Source organism: Aquarana catesbeiana, linkage group LG05, assembly GCF_042186555.1.
Source record: "Aquarana catesbeiana isolate 2022-GZ linkage group LG05, ASM4218655v1, whole genome shotgun sequence".
Taxonomy (NCBI): domain Eukaryota; kingdom Metazoa; phylum Chordata; class Amphibia; order Anura; family Ranidae; genus Aquarana; species Aquarana catesbeiana.
Window position 1 is genome coordinate 423,693,435 of NC_133328.1, and position 16,602 is coordinate 423,710,036.

The following is a 16,602-nucleotide window of genomic DNA, read 5'->3' on the forward strand; positions in this document are numbered from 1 at the left end:
AGCTAAATGTATTTTGGGGTGCAATTCCACATATGCCCATGGCCTGTGTGAGCAATATATCATTTAGTGTCAACTTTGTGCAAAAAAAAAAAAAAAAAAAAAAAATTTGTCACTTTCCCGCAACTTGTGTCAAAATATAAAACATTCCATGGACTCAAAATGCCTCAAAGCAAATAGCTTGGGGTGTCTACTTTCCAAAATGGGGTCATTTGGGGGGGTTTTATGTCATCTGGGCATTTTATGGCCTTCAAAACTGTGATAGGTAGTGAGGAGTAAAATCAAAAATGTACGCCCTTAGAAATCCTGAAGGCAGTGATTGGTTTTCGGGGCCCCGTACGCGGCTAGGCTCCCAAAAAGTCCCACACATGTGGTATCCCCATACTCAGGAGAAGCAGCAGAATGTATTTTGGGGTGCAATTCCACATATGCCCATGGCCTGTGTGAGCAATATATCATTTAGTGACAACTTTTTGTAATTTTTTTTTTTTTTTTTGTCATTATTCAATCACTTGGGACAAAAAAAATGAATATTCAATGGGCTCAACATGCCTCTCAGCAAATTCCTTGGGGTGTCTACTTTCCAAAATGGGGTCATTTGTGGGGGTTTTGTACTGCCCTGCCATTTTAGCACCTCAAGAAACGACATAGGCAGTCATAAATTAAAGGCTGTGTAAATTCCAGAAAATGTACCCTAGTTTGTAGACGCTATAACTTTTGCGCAAACCAATAAATATACACTTATTGACATTTTTTTTACCAAAGACATGTGGCCGAATACATTTTGGCCTAAATGTATGACTAAAATTGAGTTTATTGGATTTTTTTTAGAACAAAAAGTAGAAAATATCATTTTTTTTCAAAATTTTCGGTCTTTTTCCGTGTATAGCGCAAAAAATAAAAATGGCAGAGGTGATCAAATACTATCAAAAGAAAGCTCTATTTGTGGGAAGAAAAGGACGCAAATTTCGTTTGGGTACAGCATTGCATGACCGCGCAATTAGCAGTTAAAGCGACGCAGTGCCGAATTGTAAAAAGTGCTCTGGTCAGGAAGGGGGTAAAACCTTCCGGGGCTGAAGTGGTTAAACAAATAGATACCCTGTTTAGAGGTTTTATATGGAGAAATAAACATCCTTGGATCAGTTTGGAAACTTTGCAGCTACCTAAGGATAAAGGAGGGTTGACTGTCCCTAATGCCAGGTTTTATTATCTGGCATCCCAACTTCAGCAATTAAATGGATGGAATACTATAGACTGGGAGGATCCCATACAACAAATTATACTTTCCCAATTGCCGATAGATCCACTAGTGCAGTCAATAGTTTCTTACCATTTTTATAACAAACGTAGATATCCTACATTCTATTTGGTACATAGGATTTGGACCACTGTTTAACAAGAAACTCATTATGAGTGTTATACACAATATATGCCCATATGGAATAATCCACAACTGCCTGAATTGGTAAAACTTAAAAGTTTTGATTTGTGGAAAAAGCAGGTATTCTGTTTCTTGGCCAAGTTTATGATAATGATGTTTGGCAATCATTTGATAAATTGGCAACAAAATATCATTTGTCAAATACATTATTTTGTCAATACAGTTACGACATGCCTTGCAGACCCAAGCAAAAACCTTTTTATTACAATATAATCCTTCATCAATTTTAGCTTTGGCAGTAACTACAAGATGTGCTAAACAGAGACTAATGAGAAAGATATATTCTTCTATTCATAAGATAACTAGAATCAATTCACAAGAGGGTAGTTTTGGACTGTGGCATAGAGATCTAGAGACACTTAGTGATGAGAAATGGGGCAAGCCTTAAAATGTTTTTCAAGGTATCCTTATCCTTTGCACAGTGTCTGACTCAACTATTTATTATACATAGAGCTCACTATACTCCTTTAAAACTGTATTCCTGGGGTAAAGCAATTACACCCAACTGCCCAAGATGCACAAATGGTACACACACTTACACATATGTTGTGGCAATGCCCCAAATTGCACCGCTACTGGGAGTCCATATTTGATACTTTGAATTCCTTGTGTTCTACACAAGTACAGCCTGATCCAAAAATAGCATTGCTAGGGGTTATACCGGAAGATACTCTCCCAGTGGAATTGCACGTGATGTGGCTGAGAACTATGTACATGGCATGTAAACTTATTTTGCAAAAATGGGTATCAAACTGTCCACCAATGACAGATCAATGGATCAAAGCAATTAATCTTAATTTAAGACAAGGGGAACTCACCTATAAACATAGGAGATGTCCTAAGAAATTTGAAAAGATCTGGCATTGGTGGTTAGTGTCTAATCTAGTTGAGCATTTAGATGAGTATTTTAATGATATGGGAAATTAATTAGGAAATATAATACTGGAGCAAAATGAATATATATAAAATAGGTACCATCTTGGAATAATGTAAAGGAGGTGTTAGGGCTGGGCTCAGCCCTTCCTTCTCAGAGCAGGCACTCAGCTGTCTGTTAATTGCCAGCTCCAATCTCTTCCACAGTGACTCACTCGATAATGATATCCTGTTTGTCAGTCCTGCTGGTTACTTAAGCTGTTCAGTTCAGCTCCTCTCTGCCTTCGCCTTGGTCAACACATCCAGAGACGCTATCCTGTGTACCTGTTGAAGACTCGCTTGGCTGATGTCCCTTCTGGTTCCTGATCCTGCTTGCTGTTCCACTACGCTGATTCTCCGGTTTCCTGATTTCCTGGCCTGTCCTGAAGTACGCTGATCTCTGGCTCCCTGTCCTGGCTTGTCTGATTATCCGTTCCGGTTACCGAACTCTGGCTATAAATTGACTACATTGCTCTGTTTACTTTTTACTATTATTATTATTAAACAAGTGTGATTTTAACTGCACTTCTGTCTCGGTCTGATTCATGGTTTCTGACAGGAGGGAATTGAAATAGGGTCTGATGAATGCATATATAGAGGGGAGGTGTTTTTATTTTATTTTTTTCCCTTGCACAGATGTTGGGTGGGGTAATGTGATGGTAATGTCATAAGTGTTTTTCTTTTGTTGTATACTGTAAAAAAATTCAATAAAAATTAGTTGGTTGAAAAAAAAAAAATTGCAGTGCTCAAAATAAAATTACTCTTTCACCCCTGTGAATTATAATCAGTGTCCATACATCTCTACGACTGAGATTTCAATCATATCACTCATAGAAAATAAAGTCCCAAAATCATCCGTGAGAAAGAAAGTTATAAAAATATGGTTCAAAAGTATAGTCATTCAAGCCAAACCTTATCCAATCCTTCACCATAAAAGACTCCACAGTGCCATGCCTCTAATGTCTTGAAATGCACACTCACCAGATTGTGTTGCTGTCTATGAAATAGAACAGCTAAATGCACTTGATATTATAACTCCTTCCTTGAGTATTGTCTATGGACTGTGAAGCTCTTTCTCTCTTCAATCACATGTACCATGGTAACATTCCCGTCAAAATCGAATTACTGACAACAAAAAACAATGCTCATAGTGCAATATTTTTTGGTGACTCAAAGATGAACAGCATAATAAAAAAGGTAAAATAGATAAAAATATCTCCACAATTAATAAAAACATATTCAGCTGGTGTAACTTACATCTGTAGCTGTCAAACCAAGGGAGTGGCGGCAAGGATCTCAGGCAAAATAACTCCCTCTACAGCTGTTTCCTGTGACTGCGCATCTTCTGGAGCTTACATGTAAATAGGAAAGGAACAAATAGCTGCGCTAAAGGTTATGCACGTAATGGTGATAAACCAATGTGAGACAAGTATGTGAAAATGAGAAAAAATTAGATAAAATTGAATAGTGGTGGTATATGTGATAAATCCAAAATAGTGCATGACGGCCCAAAAAGTATAAGTGAATAAATAAAAAATATAGAATAAAAATAATAATGAATATTAGTGAAAATACAATTACAAAACACAATTAGTAAAACACAATATTAATATCTGATGAAAATGCTGTGACAATTATTTTTCTATATTTTCACTAATATTCATTATTATTTTTATTTTATATTTTTTATTTATTCACTTATACTTTTTGGGCCATCATTCACTATTTTGGATTTATCACATATACCACCACTATTCAATTTTTTCTCATTTTCACATACTTGTCTCACATTGGTTTATCACCATTACGTGCATAATCTTTAGCGCAGCTATTTTTTCCTTTCCAATTTGTATATATGTATGTATTCTATATATTAGTTGCTGCTATGTCTGCTTTTTAGGCCAAGCGCGGTATTAGCCTTCTTTTTATACTTACATGTAAATTGTTGACACAATGAAACACCATGAAGGCTTTGTCAGCCTTTCAACTGGACAGACATTTAATATCAGAGACAGAGACCAGGCAGGTTTTATCATTAAATAATTTATTATTAAATAATTATCATTATTTCTGAGACAAATCCAGTAATATTGTGCAATAGGTCAACCTTTTTACTAGGCTGCAATTTTAGACATAGACACCAGGAAGCTCTTAAGCAAAAAATAGTAAATAGACTGTATTTCACAGAAAGGCATAAATGTTGTGCAGACTCCATGCACACTGTAAGCACTTTTACTAGTCTTCAGTTTCAGAGGAAGAGACTAGGCAGGGTTTAATCAATTAATCCAAAGTAAAGTATAATATTTCACGGAAAAAAAATTAGGTATTGTACTGATTCCATCCACAGTATGTAAGTAATTTTACCGGGTTACATTTTCATCCAGGGTTATATTCAGGAAACTAAAATTATAGTGTACCATTGTACACTCAATGCACGGTATTAAACCATTTTACTAGGCCACAATTTTAGAGGAAGAGAACAGAAAAGTTTTATTGTGAAATAAAAATTAGCATACTGTAATATTTGATGAAAATAATTTAGCAGCAACTCTCTCTACCTGCAAATAATAAGTGATCTTTACTTATCTACTCCAAGACTCCAATATACCCTGACTGTGTATATCACTGATTGTAAACCAATCACTGTTTAGCAGCACTGTGTAGTACTATAGCAGCAACTATCTCTTCCTGCAAAGACTGTGTGATCTCCCCCTAACTATTCCAAGTTTCCAACATACACTGACTGTGCATATTACTGACTGTAAACATAGCACTAATAAGAAGCACGGTGTAGTAGTAGTATAGCATAAACTCTCCCTGCAAACATTCTGTGTGATCCCTCCCTTTCTACTCAAGTCTCCAATATACACTGACTAAGTCTATCACTGACTGTAAATATAGCGCTGTTCAGTAGCACTGTATAGTAGTATAGCAGCAACTTCCTCTCCCTGCAAATATTCTGTGATCTCTCCCTATCTACTCCAGGTCACTCCAATACAAGCTAAAGAAAGGCTGCTGGAAATTATGACTCAGAATGTCATAGGGAGAGAAATAAGAAAATCCCCATGATTGCGGATTCTAAGCCACATGACCACAGCTCCGAGACCAAGAAGTGTATTATTGGCAATTGGCTGCTATAGTGGTGAACAACCCCATTAGTTTGCTATTTTACTGAAATGCAAATTACTTGGGTTTGGGTCAAACTCATAGTAGATTTAAACTCCAAGCCAATGAGTGTAGTAAGCAATCTGTTTTCTTTCACAGCTGATGGCTGTAAGAGCATACTGTTGAAAGGCTGCAGACATGCAGCCTTGGTTTAAAATGGTAATTGCTGAGATTGGTCACAACAAACCACAATTTAATTGTCCCTGTAGCCTGCTCTGTAATCCACTGTGGCTCTGGGAGCTGCTCACGATTGATGAAGGAGGCCATATTTATATACACCCACATAGACATTCATCCCATGCAGCTGTTTTAATATAGTGGCCAGAGGGGTAGCAAGGACAGATAGAGAGAGTGAATTTCCCAAACAGAGGTACAGACAGCAGTAACAACTGAAAGCTATTCTATCCTATTCTATTCTACTCTGTTCTATCCAAAACTAAACAAAATAAAACAAAAAGTTTAGCCTTTTTATACTTTGACCACTTGTCGACCGCATAACTTAATTAACACAGCACAAGCAGATCATAAGGTACCAGCCAATAGATATCCGTTGACACCCACTGATCAGTGAGGGGAGACACAGAATAGAGCTTTGCTATGTAAACAAGGCAGAGCTCCATTCTGACAGGGGGAAAGTGATGGACTTTGTGTCCCTGCAAATGGAGAAAAATTCCATCACTTCCCCGCTTTTGAAGCGAACATACGATAATCTGATCGTTAGTACACATTTTTCGAGAGCCGATCACGACAGTTCATCCGATATTTTTCGATGGGAAAAGCACAAACATTTTTCTCGTGCGATACCAGATGATTTTCGTTCAATCAGTACAGTTGTCGTTCGAAAATACAATACAAATTTACTACAACACATTACATCACTTCTGAATTTTTAATCTGTCGTATGAGAATTTTCGTAACTTTAGTAAACTCTTCATTTTTGTTATGAGACTAGAATACAAAAAAAAAAAATGGATGATCATTTGTCCGATAATCTCATTGTGTATGCCAGGCATAAATGCATGACAAAACACATAAAAATGTGTGTTTTGGAAATGCGCTGCTGCACACGGGTTGTGCATTAATTGTTAATGGCACTCTAAGGCTCGGTTCACATTGCCGTAACTTGGGATGCGACTTGCGAGACCCCAAGTCGCATGACATGTGAAATCCCATGTTAGTTAATGAGAGGTGTCTTAATTAGCACTACTGAAGTTGCTCCGACTTTAGAAAAGGTTCCTGTACTACTTCAGGGCGACTTCTATCTGACTTGTGCCCATAGACTTTAATGGAAGTCGCCTCCAAGTTGGATCCTTATCTTAATTGATGTGATTTGGATCTGACATTATAGGAAGATTACACAGGCATTCTCTGAAGTTGCACCAAAGTTGTCCGGCATAGTTGCACTTTCAGGTCACAGCAGTGTGAACCGAGCCTAAGAGTGGGTAGCAAACACACGTCTTGCCATGCGTTTGTTGCGTGACAAAATGCTTAACAAATGTGCCAAAACCTGCGCTTAAAAAACAGACAACCCTCCGCGACCAAAATGGTTATGGAGCTACTTTGTTGCGTGTAGGATGACCCTATTACATGTCAGGCTTCATTCACACATGATCACGGGAGGAATCACTGCGATTCTGCCCCATGATTTCAAATGGCTGCAAATTCAGGATGTGTTTGAGATGCCATTACTTCTAATGGCACCCCAATTGTGCCGCGATTATCATGTGGTAAATCGTGTTGCAATCGCAGCAAAAGAAGCTCATGTTCCTTTTTGTGTGATTTACATTTAAAAATGCGAGGCAGAATCACTGCGATTTTGCGAAAAACAAAAAAAAGTGAGTTCCTGCTACACTCAGCTGTGACTGCATCCTGAGGCCTGGTTCACACCTATGCAATTTTAGTGCTTTTTGCAGATTTGCACTACAGTCCATTTAACATGGTTTCCTATGGAACACGTTCTGTTGTGCTAATCTGCAAAATGCCCTAAAAATGCATAGGTGTGAACCAGGCCTGAATGGTGGATGGGTGCTCAACCTGTGGCCCTGCAGATGTTGCAGAACTAAAAGTCCCATGATGCATTGCAAGCGACTGACAGTTACAAGTATGACCCCCAAAGGCAGAGGCATGACGGGACTTGTAGTTCTGTAACAGCTGTAGGGCCACAGGTTGAACACTGTGATGTGACATGTGAGGAATCCTGCGAAGGGTCACACCTGAGCAGGGTAGAGACCAGAGCGATACGTGTCCTGACCAGCAGGTGGCGTGCCTCCTCCCTGATCACTGACAGCAGCGCTGAGACGGAAGGAAAGGCAGCAGGCAGGCTCGGTGCGGCACCTCCGCTGTGCACGAAGGAAAGCTGAGCGGCGAGCAGCCCGTACTAACCTGTACATAGAGCTGGAGGTGGGGCCGCCTGTGTGGAGGCGGAGGGAGGGAGGCAGCTCCCCGGGCACCGTACAGACGACGAGATCTGATCACCTGTCCCCCTCACCTGTCCCCTGATCTAGTGTCCCGGACCCTCAGGAGGCGCCTATATGAGGACACGGTGGGTGCTTCTAGTTTCCTTATGGGGCGGGGGGGATGGGTAGACCTGTGATGGGTGGAGGTGGGTGAGCTGTCATGTAGTAATCAGTGCGGTGTGTATGAGGTGTCAGCCCTGTACAGGCGATGTGATCGGTGCTGAGCCCTCCTCTCTGCACTGCAGATGTTTGTGTCCCAGTCATTAACCCTTTGCAGTGCGGGGACATCTGCTGGCAGTGTATGTGTGTGTGTATGTGTGTGCTCAGCTGGCTGGGCTTCCGGGATGACATTGTGGCGGGGAGACGAGCAGATCACAACTGAAAAAAACAAGTCTTGTCTTCCCCGCCTACTACACAGGAAGCATGACTACATGACAGGGCTGTGTCCCCACACTCTGCCCGGTGTCACCTCACACATGACAGGGCTGTGTCCCCACACTCTGCCCGGTGTCACCTCACACATGACATGGCTGTGTCCCCACACTCTGCCCGGTGTCACCTCACACATGTCATGGCTGTGTCCCCACACTCTGCCCGGTGTCACCTCACACATGACATGGCTTTGTCCCCACACTCTGCCCGGTGTCACCTCGCACATGACATGGCTGTGTCCCCACACTCTGCCCGGTGTCACCTCACACATGACATGGCTGTGTCCCCACACTCTGCCCGGTGTCACCTCACACATGTCATGGCTGTGTCCCCACACTCTGCCCGGTGTCACCTCACACATGACATGGCTGTGTCCCCACACTCTGCCCGGTGTCACCTCACACATGACATGGCTGTGTCCCCACACTCTGCCCGGTGTCACCTCACACATGACAGGGCTGTGTCCCCACACTCTGCCCGGTGTCACCTCACACATGACAGGGCTGTGTCCCCACACTCTGCCCGGTGTCACCTCACACATGACAGGGCTGTGTCCCCACACTCTGCCCGGTTTCACCTCACACATGACAGGGCTGTGTCCCCACACTCTGCCCGGTGTCACCTCACACATGACATGGCTTTGTCCCCACACTCTGCCCGGTGTCACCTCACACATGTCATGGCTGTGTCCCCACACTCTGCCCGGTGTCACCTCACACATGACAGGGCTGTGTCCCCACACTCTGCCCGGTGTCACCTCACACATGTCATGGCTGTGTCCCCACACTCTGCCCGGTGTCACCTCACACATGTCATGGCTGTGTCCCCACACTCTGCCCGGTGTCACCTCACACATGACAGGGCTGTGTCCCCACACTCTGCCCGGTGTCACCTCACACATGTCATGGCTGTGTCCCCACACTCTGCCCGGTGTCACCTCACACATGTCATGGCTGTGTCCCCACACTCTGCCCGGTGTCACCTCACACATGACAGGGCTGTGTCCCCACACTCTGCCCGGTGTCACCTCACACATGACATGGCTGTGTCCCCACACTCTGCCCGGTGTCACCTCACACATGTCATGGCTGTGTCCCCACACTCTGCCCGGTGTCACCTCACACATGTCATGGCTGTCCCCACACTCTGCCCGGTGTCACCTCACACATGACAGGGCTGTGTCCCCACACTCTGCCCGGTGTCACCTCACACATGTCATGGTTGTGTCCCCACACTCTGCCCGGTGTCACCTCACACATGACATGGCTGTCCCCACACTCTGCCCGGTGTCACCTCACACATGACAGGGCTGTGTCCCCACACTCTGCCCGGTGTCAACTCACACATGACAGGGCTGTGTCCCCACACTCTGCCCGGTGTCACCTCACACATGACAGGGCTGTGTCCCCACACTCTGCCCGGTGTCACCTCACACATGACAGGGCTGTGTCCCCACACTCTGCCCGGTGTCACCTCACACATGACATGGCTGTGTCCCCACACTCTGCCCGGTGTCACCTCACACATGTCATGGCTGTGTCCCCACACTCTGCCCGGTGTCACCTCACACATGTCATGGCTGTCCCCACACTCTGCCCGGTGTCACCTCACACATGACAGGGCTGTGTCCCCACACTCTGCCCGGTGTCACCTCACACATGTCATGGTTGTGTCCCCACACTCTGCCCGGTGTCACCTCACACATGTCATGGCTGTCCCCACACTCTGCCCGGTGTCACCTCACACATGACAGGGCTGTGTCCCCACACTCTGCCCGGTGTCACCTCACACATGTCATGGTTGTGTCCCCACACTCTGCCCGGTGTCACCTCACACATGACATGGCTGTGTCCCCACACTCTGCCCAGTGTCACCTCACACATGTCATGGCTGTGTCCCCACACTCTGCCCGGTGTCACCTCACACATGACAGGGCTGTGTCCCCACACTCTGCCCGGTGTCACCTCACACATGTCATGGCTGTGTCCCCACACTCTGCCCGGTGTCACCTCACACATGACAGGGCTGTGTCCCCACACTCTGCCCGGTGTCACCTCACACATGACAGGGCTGTGTCCCCACACTCTGCCCGGTGTCACCTCACACATGTCATGGTTGTGTCCCCACACTCTGCCCGGTGTCACCTCACACATGACATGGCTGTCCCCACACTCTGCCCGGTGTCACCTCACACATGACAGGGCTGTGTCCCCACACTCTGCCCGGTGTCAACTCACACATGACAGGGCTGTGTCCCCACACTCTGCCCGGTGTCACCTCACACATGACAGGGCTGTGTCCCCACACTCTGCCCGGTGTCACCTCACACATGACAGGGCTGTGTCCCCACACTCTGCCCGGTGTCACCTCACACATGACATGGCTGTGTCCCCACACTCTGCCCGGTGTCACCTCACACATGTCATGGCTGTGTCCCCACACTCTGCCCGGTGTCACCTCACACATGTCATGGCTGTCCCCACACTCTGCCCGGTGTCACCTCACACATGACAGGGCTGTGTCCCCACACTCTGCCCGGTGTCACCTCACACATGTCATGGTTGTGTCCCCACACTCTGCCCGGTGTCACCTCACACATGTCATGGCTGTCCCCACACTCTGCCCGGTGTCACCTCACACATGACAGGGCTGTGTCCCCACACTCTGCCCGGTGTCACCTCACACATGTCATGGTTGTGTCCCCACACTCTGCCCGGTGTCACCTCACACATGACATGGCTGTGTCCCCACACTCTGCCCAGTGTCACCTCACACATGTCATGGCTGTGTCCCCACACTCTGCCCGGTGTCACCTCACACATGACAGGGCTGTGTCCCCACACTCTGCCCGGTGTCACCTCACACATGACATGGCTGTGTCCCCACACTCTGCCCGGTGTCACCTCACACATGACAGGGCTGTGTCCCCAATCTCTGCCCGGTGTCACCTCACACATGACATGGCTGTGTCCCCACACTCTGCCCGGTGTCACTTCACACATGTTATGGCTGTACCCCCACACTCTGCCCGGTGTCACCTCACACATGACAGGGCTGTGTCCCCACACTCTGCCTGGTGTCACCTCACACATGACAAGGCTGGGTCCCCACACTCTGCCCGGTGTCACCTCACACATGACAGGGCTGTGTCCCCACACTCTGCCCGGTGTCACCTCACACATGACAGGGCTGTGTCCCCACACTCTGCCCGGTGTCACCTCACACATGACAGGGCTTTGTCCCCACACTCTGCCCGGTGTCAACTCACACATGACAGGGCTGTGTCCCCACACTCTGCCCGGTGTCACCTCACACATGACAGGGCTGTGTCCCCACACTCTGCCCGGTGTCACCTCACACATGACAGGGCTGTGTCCCCACACTCTGCCCGGTGTCACCTCACACATGACATGGCTGTGTCCCCACACTCTGCCCGGTGTCACCTCACACATGTCATGGCTGTGTCCCCACACTCTGCCCGGTGTCACCTCACACATGTCATGGCTGTCCCCACACTCTGCCCGGTGTCACCTCACACATGACAGGGCTGTGTCCCCACACTCTGCCCGGTGTCACCTCACACATGTCATGGTTGTGTCCCCACACTCTGCCCGGTGTCACCTCACACATGTCATGGCTGTCCCCACACTCTGCCCGGTGTCACCTCACACATGACAGGGCTGTGTCCCCACACTCTGCCCGGTGTCACCTCACACATGTCATGGTTGTGTCCCCACACTCTGCCCGGTGTCACCTCACACATGACATGGCTGTGTCCCCACACTCTGCCCAGTGTCACCTCACACATGTCATGGCTGTGTCCCCACACTCTGCCCGGTGTCACCTCACACATGACAGGGCTGTGTCCCCACACTCTGCCCGGTGTCACCTCACACATGACATGGCTGTGTCCCCACACTCTGCCCGGTGTCACCTCACACATGACAGGGCTGTGTCCCCAATCTCTGCCCGGTGTCACCTCACACATGACATGGCTGTGTCCCCACACTCTGCCCGGTGTCACTTCACACATGTTATGGCTGTACCCCCACACTCTGCCCGGTGTCACCTCACACATGACAGGGCTGTGTCCCCACACTCTGCCTGGTGTCACCTCACACATGACAAGGCTGGGTCCCCACACTCTGCCCGGTGTCACCTCACACATGACAGGGCTGTGTCCCCACACTCTGCCCGGTGTCACCTCACACATGACAGGGCTGTGTCCCCACACTCTGCCCGGTGTCACCTCACACATGACAGGGCTTTGTCCCCACACTCTGCCTGGTGTCACCTCACACATGACATGGCTGTGTCCCCACACTCTGCCCGGTGTCACCTCACACATGACATGGCTGTGTCCCCACACTCTGCCCGGTGTCACCTCACACATGACATGGCTGTGTCCCCACACTCTGCCCGGTGTCACCTCACACATGACATGGCTGTGTCCCCACACTCTGCCCGGTGTCACCTCACACATGACATGGCTGTGTCCCCAAACTCTGCTGGTGTCACCTCACATACAAATTGTGCATGGACCTTACAGGGACCAGAAGGGTCCCCTGACACCCACAAAGTGCGCCCTTTTTCCTTTCATTTACCACTATGAAAATGGAAGGCCCTGTTCACATCTGTGTGCATTTTCTGAGATAAAACGCAGCTTCCCGTTACGTCAAAAGAGATTGAAAAATAGGGTCACCCTAGTGCCGGGAGACGTGTAACCGCTCACCTGCAGAAAAACGCACTGGGAACAGCATGGCACGTGTTTTCTGAGAAGGTTCTGGGCAATCCAACACAGGTTGGACTTGAAGGATTACATAGGTTGGACTTGAAGGAATTGTGTCTTTTTTCAACCTCACCTATATGTAACTATGTAAGGTGCAGGGACCTTTTCACTGCATTGTTAGTGGGTACTGCAGCCCATGTAAATGAATGGCCTGCTGTATCTGAGCAAATGCAGCCAGTGCCAGGACAAGGATATTTAGGGCCTGGGGATAACATACCAAATTGCACCCCCCCCAAGATGTATGAGTGTTATGTGTCAGCAAATATCCCCTAAGCATAAGTTCTCCCTTCTCCCAGTACAAATCCACCCTAACTCATATTCTCTCATTCTGCATGATTCCCCCTTCCTAGCACAAATCCTCTACCCCCCAAATTTCATTCCAAGCACAAATCCTCTCCCTTTTCCAGCACAAATTCTCCTCCCCAATCCCCCATCCTAGCCCAAATCTCCTCCAAGCACAAATCTTCTCCCTCCCACTCCAAATGTCCCTCCCTAATCCCCCATCCTAGCACAACCCCCCCCCCCCAAATATACTCTCCAAGCACAAATCCTCTCCCTCCCACTCCTAATTCCCCTCCCCAATCTCCCATCCTGCACCAAAAACACAACTGCAAGTGCGTTTTTGATCCGTTTCCATTTATTTCGATGGGAAGGTGTTTTTTTTTTTGTTTTGTTTTTTTTTATACTGCACCAAAAATGCACAGCTTGCAGGAGTTTGAAAAACTCAGCAGACCCACAACTGACCAGTATGAAGAGTTCCATGGGATTTAAAGCGGGGTTCCACCCAAATTTTGAACATTATCTCTATGCATTCTCTTCCTTGCCTAGATGCTGACATGCTGTGTAAAAAAATTTAAATCGCCGTAATTACCTTTTTTTTCTAATCTTCTTAGCACTTCCTGGTTTTCCTCCCATGGGAGTAGGCGTGTTTCTAGCCTCTCCCAGACCTCCCACAGTCCCCTGGGAGCTAGTCTCAGGCTTCCCAGCATGCATTGTGCAACAGCGTCATCACAACATCACGGTGAATGCTGGGAGCACAGCATTCACCGCATCCAGGAAATACATGCTTGTGGGCTTCAAATGCCCACAATGAAGATGGAAACCGCCTTCAGTGAATTTTATAAGTTATTCTTTACAACGAAATCGGACACAGGCGGACTTATTACACAGAACATGTGAGTAGATAATCATGAGGAGAAAAGTTTGTGAATGAACTCCAAAAAAAAAAAAAACGATAGATAGGTGGACCCCCGCTTTAATGGTCATATGTTTGTTTTTTTTAACGCAAAAACGGAAGAAAAACTGATCAGTGTGAAAGCAGCCTTAAACTTCTGCTAAAATAAAACGATGTCCCCCAAGAGCTTTATGGCATAATTGTACTGGTGTGCACAGCATATTAGAATATTGTGTCAGACTTGCCTGTCTAGCGCTCCCCTCTTTTTGGCTGTCATGGGCACTTCCATCCTCTTGCGGCGGACTTTCTAACGAACGGACTTAACTACACACGATCACACAAAAGTCCGACGGATTCATACGTGATGACGTACGACCGGACTAAGATGCGGAAGTTGATAGCCAGTAGTCAATAGCTGCCCTAGCGTGGGTTTCTGTCCGTCGGACTAGCATACAGACGAGCGGATTTCTGGGTCCAGTGGAGTTACGGCGTAAAGATTTGAAGCATGTTCCAAATCTAAAGTCCATCAGATTTGCGACTTGAAAAGTCAGTTGAAGGTCCAGTGAAGCCCACACATGATCGGATTGTCCGCCGGATTTGGGCCGTCGGCGTCCGTCGGACCAGTCCGGTCGAGAAGTCCGACCGTGTGTACGCGGCATTAGAATTCCACCCCTGCTCAGCCATCTTCTATGTTGTCATCAGGAGGCCCGCCAACTCTTCTGTCTTCAGCCACCATGCCTCACAATGACACACCACTAGGCCCACCCCCTCCTCCTTTCTCAATGAAGGCCTATGCCTTCTAGGATATATGACATTTCCCAGGAGGCACAGTGGGCATAATGCACACCATTTGCCTAAGCAAGGGACTTGCATAGGGGGGGGGGGGGGGGGTGGAACACAACTTTTACATTAAAGTGGTTATAAACCTCAGACATGAAATATGAACAAAGCACATCCCTCTATAGTGTGTACTTGTCTCAATTAAGAACATTAAGGGGGTTATTTACGAAAGGCAAATCCACTTTGCACTACGAGTGCACTTGAAAGTGCAGTCGCTCTAAATCTAAGGGGTAGATCTGAAATGAGGGGAAGCTCTGCTGATTTTATCATCCAATCATGTGCAAGCTAAAAATGCTGTTTTTTACTTTCCTTGCATGTCCCCCTTGGATCTACAGCGACTGCACTTCCAAGTGCACTTTCAGTGCAAAGTGGATTTTCCTTTAGTAAATAACCCCCGAAGTGTCATTTCTGTCTGCTGCTTCATTCCTCTGTTATCAGCAAGAGTAACTCTGACAAGTTTTCCTGACACCAAGAGAAAAATGGTGACAGGAGAGGCCTCCAGCTGATTGACAGCATCAGCTTTGTTCCTGTGTGCTGTGTGAAGTGGGGTCTGTGCCTTCCCTCCAATCAGCTGTCAGAGCTTTCCTCACTGAGCTCGGAAGTGTGTAACTTCATCTCCACCCTATTTTTTCTGAACTTTCAAAAAGCTTTATAATTTAGCCCTTTGAATGGATGTAGAGAAGAGTGCGGATAGACATGTATGACTTATGTAGACTGCAGATAGACAGGTACAATGTATGTAGGAGGTTTTGTTTCTTCTCTGTGTATCACCTGAGGTCAGTCACTTCACTGGGTGTATGTAAGAGTTTACAACCACTTTAAAAAAAAAGTGTGGTGTGTAGAGAGGAGGAAACTTAAACCTGAGGATGAGGATCCACTTAAGCTTAGGTTCACACTTCTGCGGGATTTAAATCGTGTGAGTTCAGCTAATCTCGCACAACTTCATTCTCGCATGTCAGTCTGACGATTTCAGAGATATCTATGCGGTTTTGTGCACAGATGTCTATTGAAATCGCACCTGAAATTGCCAAAAGTAGTACAGAAACTACTTTTGGGAATCGCTGCGGCACCGCAAAGTCAGTGTCACACCGATTCAGACGGTTCCATTGCGGGCAATAGCTGCCGAATTGGTATGCGATTTGACATGTCAAGTTGCATGCCAAATCGCATCAATGTAAACCAGGGCTTAAACCTCAACTCCAGGATAAGCAAATATTGTCTAAATACATTCATCATGTTTATTCTTACTGAAATCTTGGTATGCTTTGTAATCCAATGTGAAAGTTTACTTCTGTGCAGAGCTTCGGTCACTGCTGTTCTCTCTCCTTGTACAGGGTGACTGGTCTTGTCTCCGCCCCCTCCTGTAGTTTTCTGCAGGCAGCCTGTAGTGGGTGGG

At 46.6% G+C, this 16,602-nt stretch overlaps 1 protein-coding gene across 4 annotated transcripts in view; it reads left to right on the top strand.

The window, feature by feature from the left end:
* The first annotated feature begins 7,805 nt into the window (after window positions 1-7,805).
* MBP (myelin basic protein) overlaps window positions 7,806-16,602 on the top strand; it is a 286,643-nt gene continuing 277,846 nt past the window's right edge. For 2 of the 4 annotated variants that reach the window (XM_073631223.1, XM_073631224.1), the window contains exon 1: window positions 7,806-8,057. The gene's annotated coding sequence lies outside the window, so the exon portion shown is untranslated. The remainder of the gene's footprint in view (window positions 8,058-16,602) is intronic. The other 2 variants (XM_073631225.1, XM_073631226.1) reach the window with 1 other exon arrangement.